The 9,184-nt window shown below is 48.6% G+C and overlaps 1 protein-coding gene across 6 annotated transcripts in view; it reads left to right on the top strand.

Moving 5' to 3' along the window:
- Window positions 1-3,063: 3,063 nt before the first annotated feature.
- Window positions 3,064-9,184, top strand: part of TJAP1 (tight junction associated protein 1) — a 48,145-nt gene continuing 42,024 nt past the window's right edge. For 4 of the 6 annotated variants that reach the window (XM_054022988.1, XM_054022986.1, XM_054022990.1 and 1 more), the window contains exon 1: window positions 3,064-4,520. The gene's annotated coding sequence lies outside the window, so the exon portion shown is untranslated. Of the gene's footprint in view, window positions 4,521-7,198; window positions 7,246-9,184 lie in introns of those variants that run through there. The other 2 variants (XM_054022987.1, XM_054022989.1) reach the window with 2 other exon arrangements.

Below are 9,184 nucleotides of genomic sequence, written 5' to 3'. Positions count from 1 at the left end.
TATAATGTAACATAACATAATGCACCCACAACATCTCACACCTCAACTCCCAGTGCAGGGGTGAACCTGCTGCCTACCTTGTAGAAACACAGGGCTAGGAGAGCCAAGAAGGAGTAAATAATGGGTAGAGTAATAGGAGTCAGGACTGCTGGGTTCTGTTTTGAGGTTTGGAAGGGGAGTGTTTTATAGTGGTTATAACATGGGATTCAGGACTCCTGAGTTATATTGCTGACTCTGTCTCTAATTCATTGTTTGACACTGTGGAAGTCACTTAGGGTCCAATTTTGAGATGTGCTGAGCGCCATTAATTCCAAGAAGAGTCAATAGGAGCAGTGAGTGCTCAGAATATCTGAAAATCAGGCTCTTAACTTCTTGTTAGGCTTAATTAATGTATGTTTGTAAAGTGCTTTGAGATCCTAGGTCTATAAAAGAGCAAGGGGCTCTCTAATCGTTGTCACCTACAGCATATACCCACAGAAACTCGGACAGGCTCAAGTGCGAAGGCTCCAAGGCAGCTAGGGCCAGTGGAAATGAGAAACCTCTTCGGCTATGAAAATTTCATCAGCTGGCGCTGTGGAGGCAAGAATCTGGAAACGCAGAGCAGATGGGCAGCCTGGATTCTTGGAGCCATTGTTCTTCTGCCTGTTATCTGACTCCAGTGCAGAGAGAGGATGTGGAGAATTTATGGAGGCATAAGTATTGAAGGCTTTCTTGAAATATCCCTGGATGACGCATGGCCCAGGGCAGCAGGCACCGCTGGGTGTGGTTCAGATGTTCTAGCTTCTTCCCAAGCACAACAATCTCAAGGTCATGGAAGCAGAACGCTGCCGAATCCCTGTCTTTAGCTGTGAGAGAAGGGATCTGTTTGAGGGTTCAGCAGCACTGTGAGCCAATACGCCAGCCTTTCATCACTTAGATGTGGACCTGGCAGGGTCACAGAGGAAGTAAGTTTAGGGGTCTCATCCAAATACCCAGAAGGCTTTTTCCAACTTATAAAATCTCATCTCAGTTTGGCTCAGTTCATTTGCCACGTCAGTATCTGCTCAGGAGATGCTCAGGACTGAAAAATAACAGAGGTGGGAAGGGCTGCAGTACAGGAGTGAGTGACAATGGGCAGAATTATATCTGGTCTAAAACTGGAATAGCTTCAGGTCAGGATTCAGAGAGCTTGGGGGGGGCAGGACTGGAATAGCAGGGGGTTGCAGGTGAGGAGTGAGGGGTACTGGCAGAACTATGTGGTAGTCCCACGATTCGAACAGCCTTGCCCACATTCTGCCTGCCTCTATCCATTCTCCTCAGTTCCTGCACTTTTAGGAGAACACAGTTCTCCTACATCTCTTGTTAAGTGGATTTTTCCACTCTCCACCTCTCTTTCCCTCCCCACTTGGTCCCACATACAGGTTAGAATCCTCTGTTTATAGCATCATAACATAGCAACAGACTATGATGTGCCCCAGGACTAAGTCTGACGTGCAGCCTTCTGGGGAGGGGAGACAGGGTTTTTGTTGGGAATTAGTAACATAACAAGGGTAAGATGCTGTGGATCTGGGCCCAGGCATCTGCTAAAGTGATACCGTTGGGAAATATCTGAGGCAGAATTGCCCCTTGTTCTTGTGATGTAGGCCAGAGTGCCCTGCATTCAGCAAGGAAAAGACTCCTGCATGTACATGTGCGTCATTGCTACAGTGCCTTAGATTCTGCTTGTGATACCATCCAGGACTACAACTCTACTGCAGCAGAATTATATCTGTGTCATGACCTCCCATTCATTTGACTTATGGAACCTCGGAGCATCCCTAACGTGACCCACCCCCACCCCCGCCTCTGAGCTGGGAAAAGGCCAAGGGGCGAAAGCAGAAAGGAGCAGCCTCCTTCAGGTTGTTTTAGTGCAGGGATCGGCAACCTTTGGCACGTGGCCAGCACATCTCCACGCCGCTTCCCGCAGCCCCCATTGGCCTGAAGAGGCGAACCGCGGCCAGTGAGAGCCACGATTGGGTGAACCTGCTGACGCGGCAGGTAAACAAACTGGCTCGGCCCGCCAGGGTGCTTACCCTGGCAGGTTGTGTGCCAAAGGTTGCCAATCCCTGTTTTAGTGACACCGAATTCCCCTCCCCATGAGGAAGCAGAGCCTCCAGGGCAGGGTTAAGGTAGTCACAGGGCAGTGGAGGTGTGGGGTTGGAAGTCTGGGAAGGGACTCTGAGCAAACACATGCACTGAATTTCCCCTCACCCAGGGTAGGGAAGCCAATTAGAGTAGGTGGAGCAGCCTGCCCCCCTCCTCCCCCCCAGTGTCCTGGCTGCAGTGTAGTTGTAGCTGTGTTAGCCCCAGGCTGTTAGAGAGACAAGGTGGGAAGAGCTTTTAGTGGACCGACTTCTGGGAGTGAGACGAGCCTTGGAGCCTCGCAGGTCCCTCCTAGCGTCACAGCGAACTGGAAGGCGGAACGGATAGTTTAGCCTGAGTTAGTTAGCACATATAGTAAGGGACCATTCAAGGCAGAGCGGCCCATTAACCCCCCTGCAATCAGAGGATAAAAAGGGGGTTGCAGAGCGTGTCTCTCTCACCCACAGAAGCTGGCCCAATAAAAGCTATCGCCTCACCCGTGACCACCTCGTCTCCCCCCGTGGCCGGGTCCCTGACGTGTGCGGGACCAAGAGAGGCGCCTCAGTCCGACACCTGGAAGATGCTTGTGAACGTGGGACAGCCCAGCTCGGTGAGCTGCTCCCTGCCAGGGCTTGTCTACATGGGGCATTTACGGGTGACTCCGGTGTAACCAGCCCGTGGGCAGCGGGCGCTCCTGCTCTGCTCTAACCACACCAGCGCAGCTCTGTGTGTCCCTGCGCAGAGCAGCCCCTCCTCCCCCCCCCCCGGCAGCGAGTCTCAGAGCCCGGGACTCGCGCTACGAGGAGCCGCGCAGGCTCTGTACCCTACTCCCCCCGTGGCCATGGTGATCTACCACGCGTCTCTCTCTCCCCCTGCCGTGCGTGACCCCGCCCCCTCTCGGTGACGCACCTACGCCACTGCGTGGGGATTCCGCCGGATTACCCAGCGTACCTCGCGGCAAAATGGTGGCCTAAGCCGAGCGCGCGGGGCCGGGCCGAGCGGGGGCAAAGTTTGGGGCGGGTCCGAGACAGAACCGAACCGGGTCAGAACCGGCTGTAAAGTCCCCGGGAGTCCGGGAGGAGCGGAGCCCGACTGGTTCCGAGCCAGACCGGGACCCCGGGGGGTTGAGGGAACCCAGCCAGGTCAGAACCGAGCCCGGGGCCCGACCGCGCCGGCACCGAACCTGGCCCCGAGCGCTCAGGTCCGAGTTGGGTCAGAACCGGTCTGGGATAGGGCCCAGCCTGGCCAGGTCAGAACTCCGCCAGCGCAAAGAGCGCCCCGTCCGGATCAGAACCGAACCGGGACCCGCGAGAAAGGGAGGAGTTCGGCTCTGCCCCCAGCTTGTCGCCCTTGGGCTAAAGGGGAGGGAAACAGGCAGAACTAACTGTAAAGTCACATTGGTGTTGGGGGAGCTGGGCCCAACTTGGTCAGAACAGAACTGGGAGATGTGAGCTCAGGGAGGAAAACTGTATCAGAACCAGACAATCACCCCTGGGCTGCAGGGGCCAGGACAGGCCAGAGTTGAATTGGGGGTAGAAGAGGTGCCTGGGTCAGGAACTGAACCCTGCAGGGGAAGACAGTGGAACTGAGTCAATTTAAACCCAGTTGAGTCTGGAAATCGAGGAAGACTGATCCCAGAACTGAACTGGGTCTGCTTGTGGGCCAGAGAGGTCTAAACTAAGTTTGAACAGAACCAGATCCTTATGGAGTGAAAGATGAGGAGCTATGTGTGTTTAGGGGTGAGACAGTGATAGCCACAACAAGAGGGCTTTGGAATTGGAAATGAAGTGAAGCAAATCTGAGACAGTTTGTGTGATCAAGACCCAAACTGTGTTGAAGAAGTCAGAGTAGGGGAGAGGGAACTACACTGTGTCTGTGCCAAATCTGGTCCGGGAGGAGAGAGGATCCTTTACCAACCTAGAGACCCTCCCTGGCACCAGGCATCATCCAAAAGACTTTCTGCAAGGAAGTTAGTGAATCTGAACAGATCCCAAGAACAAGGAAAGTTTAGAGAACAGCAGAGCTGAGCAAATGATACTGAACCACATCTGGATTTGGTCTAGAGCGTGAGTGGGAGACAATTGAGTATGAAAGAAGTGAAAGGTTGAGCACTGGCACCGGGATTTGTAAACAGAAGAGGGAAAAAATTATTTCCAACTGAAATTGCATTAATCGGCAAAAGGGTGAGTGAGTGAGCTGTGATTTTTCTCTGAGCTGGGAATGGACCAGGTCTGAGAGAGGCCAGCTGGAGTGAGCCCACTGAAAAGACAGCCCGGCAAAATGAGACTGCTCCTTGCCTGACAGGGCTTCTCAAAGCTGCAGATCTGTATTTTGCAGAATCAGTCCAGTGACAGAGCTGATATAAAGGGGCTGCACAGGAGGAGGAAGTGAATCCCTTGGATACAAACAGCAGAGAGCAGGTAAGGAAGCCAGGAACGAGGTGATGCTACATCAGCCCACACTCTGCGTTTCAATATTTGAATTCCTTAAATCCTAAAGTGCAAATGTGTGAGGCACAAACCGTGCAAATGGTCCATCTGTAGGTTCTGCATGCTAGGGTGTCCTCCTTGTCATATTAGGTCCATGTTATGTAAAGCGGGTCCACACTTCAAACATGGCTGCATGGGACAATTCTGTAGGGCAGGGTCACAGCCAATCCACAAATCGCTTCCTCAGCAGCAGAGGGCTAGCGCTGTCAGTAGAATGTGTGATGAGAATTGCCTAATCTGTTCAAGTTCCCTCTGCCATTGCTGCTTCTGCTGTACTGTATGCAGGAGACCCAGAGGCCTAGTCAGTTCTTAGATGGAGTTGGGGGTGGAGCAAAGGGAGGATGCCAACCACAAGAAGAGGGACTTACCTTGTATTCTTGTTGGCAGGACTGAGGCTGGAATTGTCACAAGGGGGCAGATATGTTAATGTTAGTGACTCCCAGCCCCCTTCTCCACACTTGAAAGTTTTGTGGATTCTGCCCTTCAGATAAAAATTAAGACGCCTGAATAGGACAGTTCAGGCTGTCACCATGACACTTTTGAACCTTGGCCTCTACTCAGACTATTTGCTAGGCTTCAGTTAATACCAAATATGTTGTGGATACCTCTTCACTAAGGATGGGAGTGAATTGAACCTCCTCCCAAACTGATATCATCCAGGGACCAACAAAGCTGTGAATGTAGTTTTCTGCCAACTTGGCCAGTGCCCCAGAGGTGAAATAGTCTGTCCTCTTTCTCTTTTTTGGATCTTTTTCTTATATAGGCTTCTATTACCTCTCACCCCCGTCCCGATTTTTCACACTTGCTGTTTGTTCACCCTATCTTTCTCTGAGCCAGTCCCCCTGCATAAAGTCTGCTGTTTTATCCAAGACAGATCTGTAACTTCATTGGAGGAATGTTACTTTTCTTAGGTGAAGTCTCTTTACAGACTGGTTTGAGAGGAAGGATGATCTTGTGGTCAGGGCACTGGCCTGGGACATAGGAGAACTATGTTCTGTTTTTGGCTCTGCACAGATTTATTGTGTGAACTTGTGAGAGTCAGTGCCTCCTTTCCTCAGCTACATATAGGGCTAATACTACACCACCTCACTGGGGAGTTGAGCACCTCCGTTAGTGTCCGTGAGGTGCTCAGATACTTTGGAGATGAACATCATAGAAATACCTACAAATAAATAAATACAATAAGATGTGACTTGCCTGATGCTCAGACTGAAGGAGGAACTTGTGTGGTCCACTATCCTGCATGCTCTGTGGAGTGATGAAATTGCTGTAAAACAGGGCCCAAGTTACACCCCCGTTCTATTTAAAGGAGGGCATTCTAAGAAAGCCCCCAGCCTCTGTGATCTGTACGTTTGTTTCCATTATTCACATGCTCTCTTGTATGGCTGTGTCTTTACACATGACTCAAATTTCCCTCTTCTCTTTTCTCCCCCTTCCTCCCGTTTAGACTTGGAAACTATTCTCTTGTTTGCCAGCATGTCACTGTACTGTCTTATTGCTAATGTGATAACATGATACACTCTGGAGTGTCCTAATGGAAGTTATGCTTAGTGGATCGCTAAGGCTTTCCAGACTGCTCTGAAGGCATAGCCCCAGAGGGGTGTGAGTCCCATTATGCCAGGGTGGGAATGAAGAGTTACTTGGAATGCTTTATTCACATCATTTGCATCAGCTCTCTATTCCTGGCCCTGCCTAGTGCTAGGTGTTGAGTCCGGGAAGGCTCCATATGAGAATTTAAAGTGCCTGACTGTATTTTTCAGTTAAATGGAATGAAATTCAATGAAGCTGATAGGCAACAAATTTCATACTGGTTTAAAAAATACTTTCACACAATGCATAATTGATCTGTGAAACTCACTACCACGTAATATCATTAGGGCTAAGAGTTTACCAGGATTCAGAATGGATCTGACATTTAAATGAATGAGAAGGTCCAGAGATTTATTTTTGTTATAATAAAATATGTATTTGAAATGAGATTATCACCCTTATGCGGCAGCACATAAACCAATTCTAATGGCTGTGGCTTAGGAGGAGGAGGAAGAAGGTTATTCCATAACTGCCCACTATGATTTTCTTGCATCTTCTTCTGAAACATCTAGTAATGGGCAGTGTCAGAGACAACGTCCTGAACCAAATGGACCCCATGTCTGATCCAGTCTGGCAGTTCCTCAGAGGTACAGTACATCTTTGCCCTGACTCTTAAATCTTCCTCTTTATGATCATCACCCTTAAAGATCACTCTTTGTGGTCCTAACATTTGAGGGTTTTAGAAGGTCATGGGGGGGGGGTGGAATCTTGGGGATTTAGTGCAGCCTCTAGCAGCTAACTTTCTCTTATCCATGAATGGGTCCTCCCTAGACCTGCGGGTATGGCCTCCTTACTCTTGGTGGTTAGGGGACACCATCACTCTCTGCTTCTTTCAGCTGCTGCTAGAAGGAAAAGGAATGTGTGGAGTTTGGCCCCTCCACGTTGCAAGCTTACTATGGACTTTAGTCTGAGAGGTGCTGGAAGCCTTGATGGCTGGGGAATGGAATTCTTCTAAGGACATTCTAGTGAAATCTGGTATGCTTTTGTGCCAGCCTAAAGCCTTCTTGCTCTGCACGGCGTTTCCATTATCCCAATATCCACCTCCATCTGTGCTGAGGACCTAGAGGTAGTTGTGTGCTGCTTGTTCATGTGGTCTTGCTGACTGAATTGGGCAGGAGGGATGGGCTGATAAGGCGAGAGGTCCTGGTAAGTGGCTGTGGTGGGGAAGTGTGTGTAAGAGAGCATTTGGTAACAGTGTATGTCTGAGTATGGCAGGAACTGTTACAATGTCCGTGGAAAAATGGGACGATTTTCAGAGCTGAGGATGGATTCTAGGTCTGAGATCTGTGCACACAACTCCCCTGGATTTCACTGGGTACTATGCATGCATTCTAGGGCAGAATTTAGCCATTTGTGTGTAACTGTGTTCAGTGAACAAACAGCTCGTGATTTCCCCAGCTAGTTCTGAGCAATTGTCTGTGTGCTCCTGAGGGAATCGTGTTGAGAAGTGAAATGACACAGAGTCAGATAGTAGGACTTCCTGCAGGGCTCAGACTGACTGCCATGGGTTCCTGCACTGGGGTCTGATCTGTGGCTGCCTCACTTCATTGACAGTATGGAACTTCGTTTGTGCTGATGGAGGAGGCAGCTCAGTGCTATGCATTGATATAACAATTTCAAATGCCCAAGGGTCAGCATTCCAGTGCTTAACTATGCTTATAGTTAGAGCTGTGGTTCGCACAGCAACAGTGTCCTGGGCCGGGTTCTGTCTTGTTATAATTTATCTATGAAATGAAGTTGACTGACAGTGCTGTAGAAACCACAATTGTGAAATTTCCAATTGTTGTACATGTAAAATCTCAGCCCTAACGTGGCATTAATGTAACTTACTGAATTTTCTTTAAAGTCAAAAGAAGAGAAGGGGAATTGCTTATGTCTTTTGGGGCATTGTAGATGGACTTGTGTAAAAACCTTAGGCAAACTTGACTCTGTGGCATTTGTTTCTAGTGAAGATCAAATGTTAATTAGACTAGAATCATAGAAGTGTAGGGCTGGAAAGGACCTCGAGAGGTCATTGAGTCCAACCCCTTGCGCTGAGGCAGGACAAAGTATACTTAGACCATCCCTGACGGGTGTATGGAGGCTTTTAAGAACAGGTTAGACTATGATAGGGATTCTACAACTTCCCTTGAAAGCCTCATTCCAGTGTTTATCTATCCATATAGTTTGAATGTATTTCCTAATATCTAACCCAAATCTCCCTTGCTTCAGACTAAGCCCATTATTTCTTATCCTACCTTCAGTGGACATGAAGAACAATTGATCACTGTCCTCTTTATAACAGCCCTTAACATATTTGAAGACTGTTCTCAAGTCCCCCCTGCTTCTCCTCCCTTATCCCCCTCCCTGTCTTTTCTGAAGACTAAACATGCCTGGTTTTGTTAATCATTCCTCATAGGTTAGGTTTTCTAAACCTTTTATTGTTTCTATAGCTCTCCTCTGGACTCTCTCCAATTTGTCCACATCTTCTTAAAGTGACATGCCCAAAACGGGACAGTACTCCAGTTGACACTAGTGCCAAGCAGAGTAGGATAGTTACCTCTCATGTCTTATATACTCCACTCCTATTAACACACCCCAGAATATTAGCCTTTTTCGCAACTGTATCACATTGCTGGCTCATATTTAATTTGTGATCCAATATAACTCAGCAGTACTACTGCTTAGCCAGTTATTCCCAATTTTGTATTGGTGCATTTGATTTTTTCCTTCCTAAGTCTAGTTCTTTTCACGTATCTTTATTGAATTTCAGCTTGTTGATTTCAGACCAATTCTTCAGTTTGTCAAGGTCATTTGAAATCTAATCCTGTCTTCCCAAGAGTTTGCAGCCCCCTTGTCTTGGTGTCATCTGCAAATTTGTAAAGCATATTTTATATTGCATTATCCAAGTCATTAATGAAAATATTGAATAGTACCAGATCCAGGACAAACCCTGCAGGACCTCAGGTGATGCATTCCCCCCCACTTTGCCAGTGACCCTTTGATAATTACTGAGAGTATTGTCT

The sequence above is a fragment of the Malaclemys terrapin genome, chromosome 3, assembly GCF_027887155.1.
Source record: "Malaclemys terrapin pileata isolate rMalTer1 chromosome 3, rMalTer1.hap1, whole genome shotgun sequence".
Lineage (NCBI taxonomy): Eukaryota > Metazoa > Chordata > Testudines > Emydidae > Malaclemys > Malaclemys terrapin.
The sequence above is the reverse complement of the archived record's forward strand: the minus strand, read 5'-3'. Positions and strand labels throughout refer to the sequence as shown.